Source organism: Rhinichthys klamathensis, unplaced genomic scaffold (assembly GCF_029890125.1).
Source record: "Rhinichthys klamathensis goyatoka isolate OS25496 unplaced genomic scaffold, OSU_Roscu_1.1 h1tg000004l_1, whole genome shotgun sequence".
Classification (NCBI taxonomy): Eukaryota; Metazoa; Chordata; class Actinopteri; order Cypriniformes; family Leuciscidae; genus Rhinichthys; species Rhinichthys klamathensis.
In genome coordinates this window covers 4879256-4901629 of record NW_026606557.1, presented here as the reverse complement: position 1 = coordinate 4901629, position 22374 = coordinate 4879256, and the positions used below count along the sequence as shown (strand labels likewise).

The following is a 22374-nucleotide window of genomic DNA, read 5'->3' as shown; positions in this document are numbered from 1 at the left end:
TTTTGTAAAAGATAAGTACGGAAATCACATACGATCAAACCTACACAGTGGCTCGTCTAATCAGAATTTAGAGTCAGAACTATTCATCTATAAAACATTTTTTTTTATTGTTAGCTACTACAAAACATGTCTAACATCACATGCAAAGGATTAAGGGACTTCTGTGGTTCCTGTCTCCTTTATAGTAGAGCTTATGTGAAGCACCTCCCTGTTAAGTCTGAAGGGACTAAGCTTCATGTGTTCTTGTCATGCTTTTCTCTGTACCACTGCTCCACCGGGACCTCAGAAGGACCCTTGTGGCCCTGAGCATGTCCCTGACCTATTCTCTCTCTCTGCCTTCAGGCCAAACTCTCTCCAGTGGGAACACCTTTGCTGAGAAATATTAGGAGGATTCTTTGAATTGTTAATCAATTGTCTTTTTCTCCTTCAGCTCGGGGTAATAATATGCACTTGATTTTATGAAGTATGTCCATATTAAAGGTGGTTAGGTTTGTTTTTGCTTTATTGAGCACATATGAAAATTTATATCAGAAGTCATTTTTAATTAATCTGACTTACTCTCAAATGATGACATGTTGGTTATTCTGTGTAATTGCAAATACTTTTTTGGAAACACTTTAGTTTAGAGTCCAATTTTCACTATTAACTAGTATAGCATGCAAATTACTAGGATATTGGCTTAATATATTCAGTAATTAAAAAACACATATTGATGCCTTATTCTACATGAGTATATTCAACACCACTTAATCCTACCCAAATACCTAAACTTAACTATTAACTATGACTTTTGCCTCAATAAACTCCCAATTACTGCTTATAAGCAGTAATTGGGAGTTTATTGAGGCAAAAGTCATAAATAATAGTGAGAATTGGACCCTAATCTAAATTGTGACCTTTTGTTTAAAGACTAGCAAAATAGGTTTTAGTTTTTATGGTTCCTTTAACGTTTTAAATAGTAATAGTTATTTTTTTTCTTTTTTAAATCTGCACGTTGTGCTAATAATATTAATAATTGTTGTTGTTGTTAGTGAAAAAGTCTATCACATTAACACTTTAAATCTAAAAAAACCCCCCAAAAAACAGGTTACACACTTGATCTGGAAAGTTCCCAAAACAACAAATGTTTAATAATAATTTAAAGTTTGTCTATAATATATAAAGGCATTCCAAATCAGCTCCTATAGGGCCCCTATCTAGCAGAGTTCCGCACCGACCCCAATTAAACACCTTAACCAGCTGATCAAGGTCTTACTAGGCATACTAGAAACTTCCAGACAGGTGCGTTGAGGCAAGTTGGAGCTAAACTTTGCAGGACAGTGGCCCTCCATGAGCAGGTTTGGAAACTCCTGTTTTAAAGAAACCAATATGACGGCAAGACCATCCATTTACTTGTAAAAGGTTAGTGGAACCTACAGAATACCAACATTATAAAAAGCATGCAACAGTATTTAGGGCTTTGAATATTTATAACCAAAGACACAGAAAAGACAAGGAAAATAATTCTTCTTACCGTATAGATGATTTTAGTCGTAAAGATGCGGGTCCGATTGTGGAGTCCCCTTTATAAACATGACAAGGCCTTGAGGAATTGCAATTGGAGGGAGGATCTTTTTTGAGGTGCTTTCTGGACTCGGTCCCTGATGGTGAACTAGACTGTGTTTTCTAGATTCATCTGTCCTCACAGGATCAGAACTGTTTTGGTGGGTGTTTTTTTCTTGATAAATGCTAATAATGAGTATATGATTTTGTGCTTTTGATAGTTATTTTAAATGGCTTGAATGCAATTTTTAATAAGACGAGGCAATTTGAAAAGTAATTGAGTACGAAGTTAAAATGTGTTTCAATTTTAAAATTTCGCTTTTACTGTTTATTCTTGAATCATAACACCTGCCTGGAAGTGAATCCGCCATTATTTCGCTTCATTCTAAATTGACAAAATGTCTCGTTTGATATACACATACAATCTGAAGATATCTATAATGGTATCATCATTATATTTAGCCTACAATACTTTATCATTTACAATAATCTTACAATAATATAATTAATCATGATATATAGGTTATTATGCTTAGGTGCCTCTTTAAATCAGGACACTGAAAAGACTGCATAAAGTCAGTCAGATCAGTGAGAATAAATGGGTTCGGCGAGGCATGAGACCTGAATAGGCTGAGATCCAGCCCGTCGCACAACACCTCTCCCCTGACTCCGACTTACATGCTTTAAAACTCGGTCTGGGGGCTGATTGCATCTTGGGACAGGTCCTGGTTTTATACCACCGGCCCAGAGGCCCTCGCGTCAGTCTCTTTCCCTCTTTCATTGCAAACAGAGAGCACAGGTGCATGACTTTGCCAGTATGTGTGCACTTGAATGTCAGCTGTGTGTTCTGCATCTATTTTCTATGGATTAATGCAGCGATGCATTTCTCTTGATGGACTGTTTTTTCCGCTTATAAAATACAGATGAGTTGGAATCACCCTGGATTTATTTATTATTTATTAAGGCTTACTCAACAAATGCTGTATAACTGAACATGGTAAGGCAATATACAGTATTGTTTGTGGGTTATGTATGTTAATTTATGCAGTGGAACAGAGGCATTGTAGCATATATCCATACTCATTTCCAGTATGAAAATGGGGTTAAAGGCAAATGCAAGTATAAGCAATTGTATATGATTTCCCTGATATGTGTAAACACTGTAAACCACTGTGTTTGTTCTCCAGTTTGACACACACCAACACTGTCTCAATAATGGTGGGAGTTGGAGGTGGGACTGTTTGCCCAACCAATGGCAGATTGTTGTCTTCCATGACAGAGCAATATATATTTTTTGATGTTGCTTAACACAATCAAAGGAATTAAAGGAAAAGTTAAATAAATAAATAAATTATAAATAAAAAAATTAACCCGAAAACAAGTATTCAGACATTTGTTTTACTGTTAAAGAAGTGTTAAAAGAAGACTTGACTTCACTTGACTGGCAGTATCATGACACCTTTGTACCTAATCTATGTTACGTCTGTTTCTGGGTTTGAGTCTTGGTTTCCTTGGTCTGTGTTCATTTGTTACCATGGTTTTTGACTTGCTCTCATGTGTCTCACCTGTGTCTAGTTAATTATCTAGTTTTGTCCCTAGTGTTTATTTGTGTATTTATAGTTTTCATTTTCAGTCAATCTTTGTCTGATCTCGTCAATGTTGAAGTGGTTGTTTTGTTTCCTGTGTTTTTGTTTCTAGTTCTAGTCTACTTCCTGTAGAAGTGTGATCTTCAGTTTGATTTAATTTAAAAAGAATTTGCATGCGAGATAGATCCTGCTCTTTTATTTCTGTTTGTTTGCATGACAGAAGATCAGACCAGAATAAAATGGATCTATTAGCAGTACCTCCACCTCTCCCAAGGGGATCTATCCCTTGTTGCACAGGCAGAGGTTCCTATCTGGTACCCATCCGGAGATGGCCCTTAAGTGACACTCAACAATCTCATTGTGTGGGTATTACAGCAGTGCGGATCCCGCAACACCATCGGAGAGAGTGAGGAGAATCCAGCCCAGCGTGTGCCTGCAGCGGCATCAGCAGCCCCCAACGGAGCACCTCATGACAGAGCCTGCCACGAAAGAAGAGCCGAAGCCATGCGAGGAGGTGACGCCTGAGCCCACCGCAGACCCAGAGCCAAAGAAGCCCAGTCTGACCCGGTGTGTATGCTGGCCATCACTTTCATCAAGGAGCATAACCCAAGGCCAAGTTTGTCCCGTAACCCGAGCCAGTCTGACCAAGTGTGTGAGCCAGTCTCTGTGTCCTTACCTGTGGGAGTTCTTAAAGAGTACGAGGGCATGGAGTGGAGCCAGCACCAAAATACCAAGGCAGACATGAGTGTGCTGAGCATGAACCCCATTGTGATCATAGAGAAGAGTAAAAGGATTAACACCATGCCTGTTTTTTTCACCCAACATTATGTCTGTTTCGTTGTCCAGTGCCAAGTCAGTTTCGTCGCTCAGCACCATGTCAGTTTAGTTTATGATACTCCCACCCTTCCTCCTCTGCCAGTTCTTTGTAGGCCAAGGAGGCCATTTTTGAACTCTCTGCCTGCCCTGTCATGCCCAAGGAGGCTGTCTTGTAACCAGGGTTCTAAATTAACTTTTTTGATCACCAGCCAATGTGGCTGGTAACTTTCTAAATTTACCAGCCATTTAGAATTTCCACTAGCCAAATTTTTTCCGGTGAAAATAAGAGAAATTATGAGTGCCACTGAATGCATTTGATCATTTTATTAACATTGTTGGCATGAAAAACACATATAAAGTACAATACAAGACAGAAAGTGCATACATTTAATTTCAAGTTTGGGATCTATCTCTATTAGGGATGTGCACGAATATTCGAATTTTCGCTCTGTAATTATTATTAAAAAAATAAAATACTAATACTAATACTTTTTTTCTTCAATTTTTTTTCGCAGTTATAATTAAATGCACTGGGTGGAGCATTTAACAAGTGGATTGTGTTTTTGATCACATAATGTCGTTGTCTGCCTCGCGAAGTTTGGAATTACTTAGATGAAAATGATAGCCTATTACAAAATGGAATTACGTTTAATCAATTATTAATTATTATTATTATCATAATATCACCACCACAATGAGAAATCACATGAAATCCAAAGAAACAGCAGTCGACTGAGGAAGCAGCTGTCCATCACTGCATTAACGACTGCAGGTCAGCAGCTGTACCCCGATATCTCCTGGTAGCAAAATGATTTTGACATATGCAGCGCGTTTTCTCACTCGAGCATGTGGATATTATTGTTTTTCTCAACATGAACGTGAAACAATATAAACACGATAATCATATGCTGACTCGAGTATGTAGGCTACGTTCTGTACGATAACTGCGCAGTCTGCTTCTTTTTTTTTTTTTTTTTTTTTTTCGTTTGCGCTGCCTGAGCTTAAATGCTTTTGTTGTTTATATATTTTGTTTACACATATTGTTTAATGTTTTCAACTAAAAGAAAACCTTAAGATATATAGTAAGCTTGTTGTGTATAGGCTATTGCCTAATGTATAAGCTTGTAAGAAATAATGACAAAAACCTTAAACTTAAAAAAAAATAACGTAGGCTATCTCTCGTTAAACGACATTTAAATTTAAACCCAGAAGTCTGTCCCAACCACCGCCGCATTTAGTTTAATCTTAACTTTTTACTTTAGCTACTTTACTAGCTCCCTCCTCTTTCAGTCTGCTCCCTGCTCTGGCTCGTTCTTCATCTTCCTTGTGTTTTCTGGTGGACGGACGCGTACGCTCCGTTTGTTTCCATGATCATTTCTCGCGCTGGTTTCACTGCAAACTGCGCGCAGCCAATGGGCGTATGAAACGTCATCACGTAGGATTACGGCACAGTGTTTATGGGAAATGTAGGAAGTACTGCCAGGGGGATAAATGACCGAGAACAGAACCTTATGCATCACCGGCCAAACTGGCTAGTAAGTTTTTATTAACACCCGCCAAAATGAATTTTAACCCGCATTTGGCGGGTTGGCGGGTGTTAATTTAGAACCCTGCTTGTAACCCTCTGCCTAAGCTGTCCAGTTCCTCGGGCCTGTCTCCGCTGGCTCCCTTCAGCCATTCGACTCATCCTTGGGCATTGGGCTTACAGTTCGCCTGTGCCAACCCTCTGGCTCCACCTACAACCTCCGAGCCCATTACTCCACGTCGGCCTGTCGACCAGTTGGCTCCGCCTTGGCTCCTCTCTCCCTCGGCTCCACCTGGGACCGCCGTCCTTCCAGGTCCACCGGGCTTCCTCGTCCCTTCAGCTCCACCTTGGTCCATCCCTTTGACCCCTCCGCCTCAGTCTTCTGGCACCTTGGCTCCACCTCGGCCGCATGTCATCACGGTTTCGGCTTGGTCTCTAGGTCCTTTGGTGTCACCCAGTCTCTTCGGCTCTTCCTGAGTCTACACAACCGTCAGCTCCACCTCTGTCCATCATCCCCCTGGTTCCACATGGCCTCTCCACCAAGCATCCACCATGGCTCCTCCCTCCATAACTTCAAATTTGAGGTTAGTTGTAATAAAATGCACTAAAAACTGAAATAGGTTTAAAGCTTGCCTAAGAAGAGAAATAGTGTGAGAAGGTTCTTTGACAGATCTTCATTGGTTTTATATATGGTCTACACTGGTTTTATACTGCTGCTTCACATGATTTATTTTGGATCAGTGAGAAAAAGTTCTATGGAACCTGCGTGTAAAAAAAGTCATCCAGCAAAGCTTTGCCAGAGTGTTCTATCTCACTAATGTAATAGAGTTGGACAGGCATCATTGGAGTATTCTTGTCTTTAACGGCAAGAGAGGGCAGTAGTGATCTGTGCTGAGTGATCTTTCAGAGACTCCTTTACATGATCAAGTAACACAATTTAAATTTTACAAACAATATTCTTCAACAAACATGACATTATCGTAATAGCGTTCCATATTTTTCTGTGACAGCTTAAAAGGTCCAGCCATTTCATTTGAGAGCATACTTCATAAAACCATTCTTACATAAATTGTTGTGTTAAATTTAGTGCAAGGATGGTTTTGCAAAAGAATTGTTAGAACAACGCAGTCAACGAGAAAAAAGTCTCAGTCCTCTACTTCACATTGTCAACCTCTCAAATGAATGCTCCTTTTTACTTGCCTAAATAGGTAAGTGCTATGTGAAAGTGGATAAAGACATTGGCTTGCCATTTCAGCCAGTAATGGATTGACTCTGTCAGAAGATGATGCTTCAAATGTCTTATTAATCTCAATAGGTTTTAGCGTCTGAGCTCAGTAAGACAGAATCCATTAGGGCATGGAAAACAGGGCATCTATCCATGATTTAACAGTCATGGCCACCACACATTTTCTCGCAACACATCTGTATATGTCTAGTTAAGAAATTCTGCAACCACAGCTTGTTTGACAAAGTGGAAATTTAGTTGCATACAGTTATTATGCAGTTATGTACTGTGAAAATCGCCAACACTGCAAAAATCATTTTCTTAATCTCCATTTTATCTGCTTTCCGATAATAAAAAAAAAATCTAAACATCTCTGAAAACAATATTTTCTGCATTTGGGCGTCTCAAGTCGGCATGAAACAGAAGTTGCAATCATCTTTTTTTCCATGTTGTGATGTACATCCGAGTAAAACAGCTGCTTGAACAAGAAAAAAATGTAGGGCGGGGCTTGATTTTATCCATGGGGAATTGAATGAATGGTTGTAGTTTGCTATTGGTCGATCTCATGGGAGTGACAGGTTGCCCCGCCCTCATGCCAGAAAACGTCTCAGGTTACTACTGTAACCATAGTTCCCTGAGAAAGGGAACGAGACGATGCGTCACTTGACGCTTTGGGAACGCCCCCAGCGTGAATGCGTCTGAGCATCAATGTCAACTAGTCCAATGGAAAGAATGAGCGTCACGGGCAGGTGACGTCATGACCAGGAAGGGATAAAGGCTCACCCGGTGAAACGCGGCATTAGCTTCAAAAAGTCGAAGCAAGCCGATCACAGGGAAGCAGGAAGTATGGCAGGGTGACGCATCGTCTCGTTCCCTTTCTCAGGGAACTATGGTTACAGTAGTAACCTGAGACGTTCCCTTTCGAGGGAACTCGCGATGCGTCACTTGACGCTTTGGGAACGAGAATACCCAAAACGCCAGAATTCCAAGTACCTGAGTGTTAGTCTGTTGGAACTAAGCACTAAGCACCTGAGAACCTGGGGCAGCATTCAGGTCCAAACTGTAAAACCTGACGAACGTGAGCGGTGAGGACCAGCCTGCCGCATCACATACGTCTTGAAGAGAAACTCCAAATAATAAGGCTTTAGAGGCCGCCATACCCCTCGTAGAGTGAGCTCTGACCACCAAAGGACACGGCTGGTCAGAGTACTCGTATGCAAGTGAAATAGCCTCAACTATCCACTTACTAACCGTCTGTTTAGAAGCAGGAAGACCCTTCTTAGGTGATCCAAAGCAAATAAATAACTGGTCGGACTTCCTCATTGAAGATGTCCGATGAACATAAGTATCCAGTGCTCGCACTGGACACAAGAGGTTCAGCCTTTCCTGGTCCGCAGATGTAAAAGGAGGACAGAAACCTGCAGCACAATAGGCCTCGGAATAATGGTAGGCACCTTTGGAACATATCCATGTTTCGGGTAAGAATGCCTTGGCCATCCCCGGTGCACTCAAGGCAGGAGGGGACCGAAAGGGCCTGAAGGTCTGACTCTAATAGGGACGAAATAGCTAGCAGAAAATAGTCTTAAAAGAAAGGAACTTCTCTGAGACCAAATCTAAGGGCTCGAAGGGAGCCCCAGATAGGCCTTCTAGAACTATTGCAAGGTCCCAAGCCAGCACCCTAGTGCAAGTTGCAGGCCTCAGCCTCAAAGTGCCACGAAGGAAACGAGTGATCAGGGGGTCTCGACCCAAAAATGTACTACCCACCAGGGCGTGGAAAGCCGCAATGGCCGCCATGTATACCTTAAGCGTGGAAGGACACAGACCTGATACAAAGCGTTCTTGCAGAAACTCGAATACTGTGTTTACTGAACAGTTAACCGGATCCCACTGACGCTGGTAACACCAAGAAGTGAAAAACTCTCGAAATAGTGAATATAGTTTCCTCGTAGCGGGAGCTCTGGAGCTTAGAATGGTCTCAACAACCTCGGTTGAGAGACCACTCTCTATGAGTTGGGCCCCCTCAGAGGCCAAACCCACAGTTTCCAAATCCCCTGCCGGGGGTGCAATATTGCATCCCCTGCCTGAGACGGAAGGTCTCTCCTGATCGGGACCTCCAAGGGAGGTCCGTCGAGGAGAAAAATTAGGTCCGCAAACCAAATTCAGCTCGGCCAGGGTGGTGCTACTAAATAGGCTTATTCCATCCTGGCGGAATCACTCCAGAACTCCTGGGAGCAGAGCAACAGGGGGAAATGCGTACAGACGTAGCCTCAGCCACGTCTGCACCATAGCAACCAGCCCCGTGGGGACTGGTTGAGTGAGGGATAACCAGAGTGGACAGTGCGTCGTACTTTTGCTGAGACGAGAACAAATCCACTTCTGCCTGGCCATAAAACTCCCATATTTGCTCCACCGCCTCAGGGTGGAGTCCCCTGGCCTCAGCCCCTGCCTCGACAGGGTGTCTGCTCCAATATTCTGCCCCCCCTGGAATATACACTGCCCTCAGACAGCGTAATTTCCTGAGGGACCAAAATAATAGGCCACCAACGTGTTGTCTGTGGGTCAAGAACCAGAGTTTCCTCCATATAACCAAGGCGCGGGGATACTGCCGCGTGATCTTGATCGTACGGAGTGGGTTTCCCCTCAGGGAGAACCCTCTGGTCCTGAGCCACCACTGTAAAGGTCTCACGTACAGCAGGTCAAAGGGTATCACATTGAACGCTGCTGCCCTGAGGCCTAACAGTCACTGTTTCAGAACAACACATGATGGCCCCTCAGGTCTGGGAGGAGATGTCTCAACGCATTGAAGACGACCATCATCTCTAGGCAATTCATGTGCCAAGCGAGATGATGACTCCTCCCAAGCCCTGAGCTGAGCGGCCTTCCAATACCGCTCCCCAGCCGGTGAGGGAAGCATCTGTCGAGATAGCAACTCGATGGCAAAGAGCTCCCAACACCGAACCCTGGGTTAAGAACCAGTGTTTCCTCCATATAACCAAGGCACGAAGGCACGGCCGCGTGATCTTGATCATACGAAGTGGGTTTCCCCTCGGGGAGAACCCTCTGGTCCTGCGCCACCACTGCAAAGGTCTCATGTACAGCAGGCCAAAAGGTATCCCGTTGGACGCTACTGCCACAAGACCCAACAGTCTCTCGAACTGTTTTACAGTGCGTGACTGGCCTAGCTTTAGCTCTATGGTGGCTGTCAGGATAGCAGCTACACGAACGGGCGATAAAGTGGCCCGCATCGTCACTGAATCCCATACCACACCAAGGAAAGTGGTTCTCTGTACTGGAGAAAGAACACCCTTCTTGGCATTGAGCCTCAACCCCAACATCTGCATATGAGCGAGAACGACACCTCGGTGCCGAACCGCTAACTGTTCTGATTCCGCTAGAATCAGCCAGTCATCTATGCAATTCAGAATGCGTATACACTGCAGCCTGGCGGGGCCAGAGCTGCGTCTATACACTTCGTGAACGTGCGGGGTGATAGAGCTAGACCGAAAGGAAGTGCCTGATACTGGTGTTCTTTGCCCCAAAGAAAACCTCAGGAACCTCCTGTGCTGAGGGAGGATGGAGATATGGAAGTATACGTCTTTTAGATCTATCGTGACAAACCAGTCCTCGGATCTGATTTGAGTCACGATCTGTTTGAGTGTCAGCATCTTGGACTTGAGTTCCAGCACCAAACACTCCAACAGACGAAGATCTAGTATGTGACGCTGCTCTCCATCCTTTTTTGGAACAATGAGATAACGACTGTAAAGACCCGACGCAATGTCGGGTGAGTACACCTGCTCTATAGCTTTCTTTGCTAACAGGGCCTTTACCCCTTGCTCCATTACCAGAGAGATTACCATTACCCATAGAGATATATTTGGCAGTAGCTTCCGCGCTGCCAGAAAACCTACCAAGGTAACCAGCCCCTCGAGGCTAGCCTCGGGTGTAATAAAGACAGCCAGTTCGGGGACCTGAAACATACTGGCAGGAACCACCCGAACTGACTGTTTTCGAACCCCCCTCAGAGGGCGCGAGTCCGACGCAATGTCGAGTTGACGCTGCGCCAGAAGCTCGCTGGAGAACGCTGCGCCCCGAAGCACCAAGGGTGGCGGGGTTGGCAGAACGGTCCCCTGAGGGCACAGAGATGGAAAGGGCACCGTATAATGAGGTGTACACCATTCCACCCCGGTTGGGGCTGCCCTCACCGGTCTGACGCCGTGGCGCCAGACCTTTTCTTTTGAGCCGCAGCCTTCTCAGCATGAAGAACGGTCCTCGGATCCGGCTTCTGCTTTGAAGGCTTTGGCTGCTGTGTTGTGTATGAGAAACTAGCCGGCTGGAGCTGCTCACGCCCAGCAGCCCCAGTGGGTTGGACATAGCGAGGGAGAGATTATCTTGTATCTTTCTCCATGATTCCCATCAAATTGAGCCAGAGGTGTCTCTCAGGGACCACATTTCTTTGGCTGCCATCCCTGAGAGATAAATCTGAGGCCCGACGGAGTTCTCAAACCCCATCGGGCCAACTCCCTCACTTCTGTCCAAATACCACAGCAGGTCAGCCTGATATGCTTGCAGCACTGCTATAGTGTGCAAGCAGGCTCGTGCTAGACCCACTGTCATATATGCTTTTCCCACAGGATTAAAAAATAGTTTTCTTTAATGGTTCAGTGAGAGAAGCCGACGCCTTCAGGGACGATACTGAACCGGGAGACATAGCTCGCAAGTGTCTGTTCTACCCGGGGTATTGCCCCATAGTCATACTCTCTTAACCCCCAAATATCTGAATATACATGAATGTGGGGCTAAAAAATGAGTAAGGCTTTTTCCATGATCTAGACAGCTCGCTGTGCAGATCGGGAAAAATGGAAGGCCCCGTGATGGAGGTAGAAAAATAGAGGGAAGGAAACTCGTTCAATTTATTTTAAGGACGAGTGCCCCCTTATTTCTGCTGGCCATTAAATATTTAATTCATCTACAGCCTCAGTAAACACCTCCACCAGCTTATTATTATATATATATATTTTTTTATATACATTCTTTATATATATACACTTTATTTTATATATAATATATAAACTATCATATATATATATATATATATAGGCTATATATAATTCTCATACGCTGGGGAAGAGATGGCAAATCCACTTCCCCCATGATTGTGTACACTTTCAATGCCCAGCACATCTACCTCCTCGGAGGTAGAGCACTGAAGTATTGATTTCTCTCCCCGGGCGGAAGAGACCGCAGCGCGGGCTTCCGAGACCGGAGAGAGAGCACTGGATCCCTCGTGGAAAGGGAGGAGATAAGATCCGCGGACCCGTCTCCAACCCCGTAACGAGATCCTATTCGCGATCCACAGGAATGCATTCTCCGCGCTGCCTCGGCAGACGCGTGTCCTGCACCCCGAGGATCGCGAGCCTGGCCACTTTCCTCGAAAAGTGACAGGCGGGAGTGGAGCATGCGAAGCGAAAGCTTCTCACAATGTTGCAATCAGCCCCCTCGCAGGCTGATACCGCATGCTCCACTCCCAAACAAACTACACAAAGCTCGTGTGTGTCCCCACCCGTTAAATAACGCGGGCAGGGAGAAGCACAGAGTTTGTAAAGTTGTTTCGCCATAACTCTTCCCAATAATATCGAACAGACAACAATAAATAGACAGAGACAGAGTAACACAGATCGCTTGCTGAGACACAGAAGCTAATGCCGCGTTTCACCGGGTGAGCCTTTATCCCTTCCTGGTCATGACGTCACCCGCCCGTGACGCTCATTCTTTCCATTGGACTAGTTGACATTGATGCTCAGACGCATTCACGCTGGGGGCGTTCCCAAAGCGTCAAGTGACGCATCGCGAGTTCCCTCGAAAGGGAACACATCATCAAAGAGGAGAAGATAATATGACACTGCAAGAGGGAGGGAAAGTTATTATGATTAAATATTAGTTATGATTAAATATAATATCATATTAGGGCACATGTTTTTTTTTTTATAATGTGCACAGATAAATCATTAAAAATACTAAAAAAATCATTAAAAATATTCATTGCAATATTAACTATAACTACAATTAACAATAAGATCCTATTAGTTAACATGGTTAAGGCATTATCCCATCATGGGATAATTTTATGTATTTAGTTTTAATAAATTTTGCTTTAATACATTTAACATTTTAATTGAAATTTATGAATTAAACAGCTTGTAAACATTGTTTATCACTAGAAAAAAATTTAATAACACGTTAACCATGAAAGTAATACACAAATTCAGAACCTTTAATGGCTTAAAGCGAAGCCAAGGACCCTGAAACCACACTTTTTGATTTTAATAATGTATTAGTAAATGTTATACTTTAAAAATGTATGTATAAAATGTATTATTATTATAAATGACACAAAATAAACTATTTATAGGTCAAGAGCACTACACGCCTGTCACATTGTGGTAACAAATCTGATTCATAGCCATTAGCAGAGAGACTGTGGGAAGTTACATGATGAGAGGTACTGTACGCTGTGATGGCTGTGACAGCAGAGACAGCATGGGGCGCTGTAATGATAATCACTTCTCTTTAGTTTCCACAGCAGGCAGTCCTCAGAAACACCATTTTAAAGGACAAGATGAAACCGTAACCATGTCGATGATTCTGTTTTGTCCGATAATGTAAGAGTGATCAGGTCATTTGTAATGGTTTTCTGCAATTCTTAGGATGGACAAACCAAGAAGCCTAGTTTTCCCATTTCCACCAAAGCATTTTGAGAGCCGGTTCGAAGCCGGTGCCTACTCGCGAATCAGTTCTTTGTGTTTCGACAGCCAAAGAACCGGTTCTCGGCCAGGAAAATTGGTTCCAAAGCGGTACCAACTCTTTGCTGGACTAGAACCGTTCTTTTACCACGTCATGCTTACGTCGGGGGCTGGGGGCGGGGTTATTATGACCAACAACATGACGGGAATGGGAAAGCTAAGACGTATGGCGACGTACTGCCGGAGAACTGAGTTATCGATCACACAGATGTCACGATAAATGGGCCAATCATCAAATAATCACATTAGCAGACACATGGCGTGAGGTAATTAGGGGATTGGAAAAACACTGATTGCGCTTTTAGTATAATTTCAGACATTTAGTGAGATTTACTGAGTGTAATATACACAGTTTATACTTTTAACCTCTCTATTTGTTGTCTTTTATCTATAAGAAATAAATAGCTCAATACGGTACACCAGCTTTCGGATAACAATGTTGTTTAGGGCTTTTCTCGTGATAAAATGTGTTATCAGTGGTGGGGAAAACACACTGCAGTCATAATGGAGACGACAAATAGAGTCTTTATCAGTTGAGTTCATCTGACAGCTAATATTCATGGTGATGCTATCTATAAAAGGGTCAGTAAATGAAAACAATAGATTCTAGGGGAAAAAGTAAGGCTGCGTATAGTGAGTCACAGTATTTTGTTCGTGCAGTCTTTCCTACTGCTTTGTTAATGAAGATACAAAAGATTTTGCAACAAATACAAATGAAGCTCAGTCAGGAACACACAAATAAAATATAAATGCTTCAATAGTGTTCTGACAGAAAAATGTATTACTAATCATTATTAACAGTCTTATCAGATTTGTTCTATTCCACATTATATCAGCTAACGGAAATGCTCATGTTTTTCTTTCTTATGGCTTGCTTTCAGAATATTCTCTACAAAATGCCTTGTTGATGCTAGAGGTCAGAGGAGAATGGGCCGACTGATTCAAGCTGATAGAAGAGCAACTTTGACTGAAATAACCACTCGTTACAACCGAGGTATGCAGCAAAGCATTTGTGAAGCCACAACACGCACAACCTTGAGGCGGATGGGCTACAACAGCAGAAGACCCCACCGGGTACCACTCATCTCCACTACAAATAGGAAAAAGACGCTACAATTTGCAAGAGCTCATCAAAATTGGACAGTTGAAGACTGGAAAAATCTCCATCAACTGCAAGATGCTATCCTATCAATATGGGCCAACATTTCTAAAGAATGCTTTCAGCACCTTGTTGAATCAATGCCACGCAGAATTAAGGCAGTTCTGAAGGTGAAAGGGGGTCAAACACAGTATTAGTATGGTGTTCCTAATAATCCTTTATTTATTTATTTATTTATGAACATTTATTAGAGGATCAGCCCCATGAGATGAAACATCTCGTTTTCATGGGGGTCCTCAGGATCATGTCCAAACAATATAGAAAAGCAAAACAACAGAGTAGATACAAAATACAAGATACCGAGTGTTCTTTATGTATCTCACTCTAACAAATAGTCTGGTATAGCCTACATTATGTTGGTGAAGTTGGGGAGGGGATGGGATGCCAAAACAGTTCATTTCAATTGCTTGGTTAATTGAAAGATTAGATGGGTTCCCTCCCCTGGAAATTACGTTTAGGAACTTCACTTAAAAGCAACTTTCCCCAACATTGGTTAAGGGGATTTTTGGACACTCTGCTTCTTGTCATGTCTAATAATACTCCTCGCTCATAGTATAATTATGGTAAGTCAAGGCCTTGAGTGGCTTGTCATTTTTATTCGCAACAGCAATAGCATAAATTTATTGCTTTGTTAATTTTTCAGCTCATCTTCAGCTCAATCGTTGGTGCCATTGCCTTTTTGGTGTAATAATAAACAAATGTAATCCCAAACTAAATCAGAGAAAAGTTCTTAAAATTTTGTCTTAGCTTATTTTATTTTGTTCTCTTATTTTAACAAAATGTTTACATAATTATTTAAGTATAATAATTATGAATGTCAAAACTGTAGCAGACAATACTTTCGAAACATGTGGCATAAAGCCTAGCATTTTGAATGTTTTAGTTAATGATTTATTATGTGCATTGTTCTAATTTAATTGAATAAAATGTTTTAAACATTATGCATTGATAAACACATGGCCATGATTTAATATGAATTACTATTGCAATCTCTAATGAAACTTTAATGCTAAAATTCTTACTAAGAGCATAACTGTAACAGTGATTAGAAACCTGAAGCAGTCTCTCTCTCTCTCTCTCTCTCTCTCTCTCTCTCTCTCTCTCTCTCTCTCTCTCTCTCTCTCTCTCTCTCTCTCTCTCTCTCTCTCTCTCTCTCTCTCTCTCTCTCTCTCTCTGCTGGCTGTGTCTACTGTATAGGATCTAAACGGCACACAGGCTTTCAGAACAGTTGACTGCCACTGCTGCACACACACACACACACACACACACACACACACACACACACACACACACACACACACACACACACACACACACACACACACACGCACACACACACACACACACACACACACACACACACACACACACACACACAGAGACGCCACTGGCATCTGTCTAAACTCTCACTAAGGTTAATAAAAGAAAAGAAAAAAGGCTGATGTACCAACACTGTCATTCTTGATAATATTAACGAATGATGAGAACTGACGAAGATATTCTTGAAGATATATATCCTGAAGATATTTAGTATTTTTGTATACTAATATTACAAACATGAACAATTTTCATGATGATGATGATTATTATTATTTCTTTCTATTTTTTTTAAATTATTTTTTAAATCCTAAATGCCATGCAGGGGAAACACAATATACATCTTTAAATTATATATCTCCTTATATACAAAGACATGATAAAGTAGATCCATTTGACCAGAATCCATAAAGTAGATGCAGACATGTCTGTTAAAATTTCCTGTATAATTGCAAATAAAACTTTGGTTACAATTATTAAAGAAAATATATGGATTACAACGAATACCTTTTTGAATACCTTTATTATGCATTATACGTAAAGTGCTTTAAGTGTTACCGTTTTTTATTTATTTTTGGTATAGCTTTAATGGACATTATAATTGCATCATCTTCAAGGCTGAAATAACACTGTTGTAGTAAGTATACAATATGTCCTGCTTCTAGAACATACTCATTTCTGTCACCCACATGTTTATGATGTACAGAAACAATGTAAATAGCCTGTGGGGAAATGATAATGATGACAATTTTGGAGCAAAATGTATTGCACTGTCCAAAACAATATATAGTGTGTAGAGCAAGAGCACATCAGTCTGCATGCTTAGTCCCCCATTATAATATATTTTTATGGCTGAGCATATGTTATATAAGTCAATAAAAGACACATCATGTCTATTATGGAACAAAAGAGAGAGCAAGACTGAATGGATCATTGTAAAATATTTTGGTTTTCAGGCCTCTAGTGTAATTTAATCATTTTACATGGCAATGGTTAATTTTCTTGCGTTGTGGGTAAGACATATCATGCAAGACAAGAGAAGATTAATTGCATCTGAGCGGCGTTTTTGACTGCTCCCATGACTGACTCAACCCTCAGGAGATGGAAGAAAAACAGTGTGAATGTGTGCACGTCTTAGGTTTGGCATGTGGGCCAATCATCTCATCAAATGCGATGATGGTGCCTTGGCACGCACTGAATAAATCTACTATGCAAATTTCAAAGAAAATAAGATATTTCTGTAATAATGAATAATCCTGCCTCTGTTGTAAATGTTGTTGTAAATGAAAGAAAGGTTGGCATGAATCACTGGATTACTATGCAAAACAAATCTCAGTGAAACTGGGGTTCCAGCTCTTTCCACATGAGTTTCCAAGTTGGAATTATGCCTCTACATCATTTTCTTTGATAGGAAGTTCTGACTTTCCAAGATGAATGGAATGGAGGATCATCTCTTTTCCAGCAGCAGCTGCTTCTGTTACTTCATTTCCCCCAATTCTTTGCATAAATAAACTGAATTATACGGAGCCTCTAAGAGACAATGTGGCAATGCTTTTGCGTTCTCGCAAATATTTGCGTTCCCCCGAGAAACTGTGTGTACATAAAAGTTTGCGTTGACAAAAGAAGTTTTTGCGAGGGAACGTTTCTTCGTTTGCAAAAGTTTCTTATTATCCTCATATTCTTTCTTAGGGGCTCCATAGGATTATCATTCAGAAAAGCGTAATGTTTTTTTTTTTTTCAGAAGCTTAAGGTTGTTGTCTACGGAGCCCCAAAAGGGATATGATAATGGAAAAAATATGAATCATTGAAGAAATCAACTAGCTAGTCACGACTGTTTCCCGAAACCGTATTGTCGCAAAATGGTCGTTTAACCACGTTGGTTAATGACGTCACGCAGGTAGGGGAGTAATAACTACTTATGAATCTGTTTGAGATTTAATTAATGCTAGATGTTTTGCTATAAATTACGGACATGGCATCTGAGGACTATTTAAAATTTTCCTCAGTTATTTTGCTTTATTTCCAGATTCAATTACAGGCTCGTTCTTACGTTGTAGAGCACGTTCGCACATGTGCAGTCTTCAAAAACGGTGCTTTAAATCTCTTGACAAACTAAAAGACGTGACATTTGTATGTATTCTTAATAAAAGATATAGATCGTACTGAATGTCAGCTTGCTTATTTATCTCAAGATAAGGAATTATTGAGTCCACATGTCATGCAAACAATAAACTATGCTTTTAACCACAGCTCGAGAGCTGTCGTTCCAACCACACAACTTGAAATGCTGGTTGCGAATGTTCGTTGGAACTATGTTTTCGGGAAACACCGGCTCGTTGAACTATGCTGATAACGACAGAACTTGCGACTATAGTTGACGCACCCCTGGTCTGGTTGCCTGTGACACCAAATAAACTCTCAAAATGTGAAAGATGGCAACCGAATCAGAGGTAATGGTATAAACAACTACACTCTGATTTGAAGATTTTTAAAAAAGGATCTTTTGAATGTTTACAAAGTCTAGGGCTTTCACAGAGACGGATGTAATATCAGTGATAAACTGTATGCTGCTGTAGATTGTGTGCGTGGCATTCTAAAAACTCGCTTACAGCACATTTCATTTACTAAGGTGTTGAAGCTTCACAGACTTAAGGAAGTTATTTCCTTTGAACGTCTGTTGACCCTGCTATGAGCACAAGCCTCAGAGTGCATTTTGACACGTCTGACAAGTAAATTGTCTCCTGCTTTATTGTGTGCTATTGTTATATCCATTATTGCTCTCGGAATATGTCTCTGAATTTCAGGTTATTGTTCTTCATATAATCATGAGTTGACATTTTCAACAATTCTCTCTCGTTCTCAGTGATATTAAGTGACTAAAAGACATGAAAAAAATACCTTTTAAATAGAATGTGAATTTCCTGCCTTAATAATTCTTTTCCGGAGCAGTTGAAATTAATTTAAGATCCAAAAACATATTCACAGGACTGCATCTGAATAAACATCCGAGTCATTTTCCTCTTATTTTGTTGTGTTTAATCATCTGGTGTGAATTATATCTCTCTGTGTTCACATCCACTAATGTTGGTTTTGTCACCACACATTTGTAGGCTATTTCGGAGAGGCTAGCAAAAGTAAGCTAGCCTTGAACGTATTAGATCCCACCCTCCCGGTCTGAGCGTGATGGCCTATGGAGGACTGCTGACAGCTGCCATTGACGAATGGAAATAATGTTTGTGTTGTACTTTTTTGAAAGCTTTTTGAATTTTTTTGTAATCCGACAATTTCTCTCTCTCTCAAAAAAAAACCTGTCATCACCGGCGTGCAATAAATTCTGGGGTATCGTCGGTCACGAAGGATCCATCTGTTGTATGCTTTATTTCACGGAAAATGAAGGATCATTTGGAGGCTTCATTTGAAGGAGCCTTCGAATTGAGACAGCCTTCATTTCGCGACTGTGACGCAGGATGGAGCCTCTGAATTGACACAGCTATAGTCAGTAGAATGTTTGTTGAGGAGCATCAAAATAAAGTGTTAGCAGATATTAAGCAGACAGTCTATTAATACTCTAACGAGAGCTAGTTGACATGTGGTTGCAAAGGTACTTGTAGTCAGTAAAATTTCTAAAGTGGACCATCGAAATAAAGTGTTACCCCAGGGTGTAAGGAACATCATTTTGGTCTTCTAGTACACACAAACTTTGCTGGTCAGAGTCAAGAGTCAAGGGGTTACAATTGATCATTTACTATAAATATACCTTTGGAAAGTACAACTTCTGGTTAGTCAGTATTGTGATAAAAAGTGGATACAAAAAGATTTCCATTCTGCATCCCTTGAAGTAAAATCAATACTTATAAAATAAAAAAGAGGATCACCCAGCTGTGTCTTTATTTATTAGCATGATGTCCTTAAATGATTGTGCATGAGGAAGACTTTTGAGGTAGGACACCAAGAGACCAATGACATCAGTGGGTGAAACTGGAGATACTTTTACTGGGGTAATTCACAGCTTTATGGACAGTGCCAAAAATAGTCACTGTTAAAAAAGAACATGACATCTTTGGTTATACAGTTTGGAGAGGAGGAATGAGGGAGACTCTGAAGCCAGATGAAAGATTATATCATCTGATGAGACCAACATCGTTTGGTGGTGTAAGCCAATCACTGGACCTCATCAGAAACACACCATCCCTTGAGTTGGGACATTCATTGATCCTCTGCTACTGTTACGGCTTCCAGTCCCGCTGTCTCTAACAGTAACTGGCAACGAACGTCCTCGCCCAAATACTAATGTCTCAAGAACTACAAATCCTATTATACATCACCCACGCACTGAATGCCTTCCACCTGTGTCTAATGATTGCCTTCCACCTGTGTCTAATGATCACCTGTCTAGCCTATATCAGCGGTTCTCAAAGTGTGGGGCGCGCCCCACTGGTGGGGAATAGAGACGTGACAGGTGGGGCGCGCCAAACGGGAGGAAATTTTCCTTTTTATGCCTTTATATCTTTATCCAGACATCCCAAATGTCCCGGAAGTTCCGGGAGTCTCCCGCATATTGATAGCGGCTCCTTGACGCCCGCAAATGAGATCCAATCTCCCGGAATCTGGAGCAAGACCGCGCACTAGAGTAGAGAGTGACTGCGCGTGTGTGTGTGACTATTAATGCAGCGCGTGTGAGAGCAAACCGTCCTTATAGCTGTGTGTTGCCGCTTATTAGACCGATCACCCCCGGGGGCGACAACAAGTAACAGGAATTCCCCACCCCCAAAATAATGATTGACGTGACGTCGGCATATTAATTGTAGCGGAACAAACTTTTGCGCCCATAGATATGTAGCCTATGTTTCGCGGCGATGGGTAGCTGGAAGCTGTTTCATGCGTAAGTGGGGGCTGATGGCTGGGTTGGAAAATATGTGACGTCATTATGTTGTGGCTTACTACAAGACATGAAATTTCTCTGAACATTGAACATGATTTGAGGGTGGCAGTATCAAGCCTGCAACCCTGCTTTGAGAAATTGTGCAATGCAAAACAGGCTCATTGCAGTCACTAATGCAGGGATAAATAGACCTGTCTTGCCAAATGGATTTCTCTTCTTTTCTTTTTTTAACAGATTGCAAAGTGGCACTTTTATTTCTTTTCTATTTTTTGAGGCACTTTTATTTTTTATTTTTGAATTTCATGCAAGTTATGACACAGATGCACTTCATTTTCTTTATTTTTGAACTTGCTGTTATTTGATGTAGATTGTTAGTTTGTATTTAGATACAACTGGTTACTATACTGATACTACTTGTTACTTCAATAAATTGGAACATTTTAAGCTTGTTACGCATTTCATTAGCATTGTGTCGGGGCGATGGGGGCAGGTGGGGCTTGAAAATTCCCCCTTGTCCAAAGTGGGGAATGACCGAAAAAGTTTGAGAACCACTGGCCTATATCAACCATGCCCACGGCTCACTTGGTGCGAAGTATTGTTTCACAGTTGTGCTGCATGTCCAAGCCTTTTTCCTGGAAGCTTTCCTGACTCTACCCCTTGCTATTCTAGATCTCCGTGTTTGTCAGCCGCCTGCCTATTGACCCTCTGCCTGTCCCTGGATTCTGTTGGTTTGCTGCCCGCCCATCGATCCCCTGCCTGGCTTACTTCACGTTTCTGCACGCCCCACTACAGTTTAAGCTGTTTTGACTCCTGTTAAGCGACTTTAATAAACGTTGTTGCAAATGGACCTGACTCCGACTTCTGAATCACAACAGCTACGGTATTATACCCATTGACATTTTGTTTTATTTTAGAATGTGTTACTGTAGTTCACCGTGTATGTTTCAATTAAATTCTGAGGAGCCAGTACATTTACCAATTAAAGTACCAATTCGGATGAACACTGAAAGGCACATTAATGTTGGAATTGGGCCGTGTCTGTTTAATTTTCTGATTATTTCTATACAGACTCCAAGGAATTTAAGCACACATTGCTGTTTCATTCTAACCACAGGTTCCTTATCAAGTGAAACAACATCATAAACTGATGTGCACAGCTTATGAAAATAACATAAAGCCAGGAGGGTGAGTGATGAGGCATGTAGGTTTGAACACACGCTGAGTCCTGCACTGTACCAGCTGGTCAGTGCGAGTAATCTCTATAATTAGATCCGCCAGCAACACACCAACCACTGATAGATTAAGGTGGTACTGTGTGGAATTAACTGTATTAGCTCCTCAATGTTCCTTCACAGCTCTTTCAAAAAGTGAATTTTTCCTCAGCATGAACACAACCAATAGACATGAATTACTTTCAAAAACTCCAAACAAGTTTAATGTTGCACTTTCATTTAGATAATGGATAAATAATAATGCCCTGTTGCTAAATGCACAACCCAGAGGAAAATTTTACTGCTCA

General features: G+C 41.6%; 1 protein-coding gene across 1 annotated transcript in view; it reads left to right on the top strand.

The window, feature by feature from the left end:
• Window positions 1-22374, top strand: part of LOC130085010 (adhesion G protein-coupled receptor E1) — a 180854-nt gene that overhangs the window by 117445 nt on the left and 41035 nt on the right. The gene's annotated exons all lie outside the window — the stretch shown is intronic.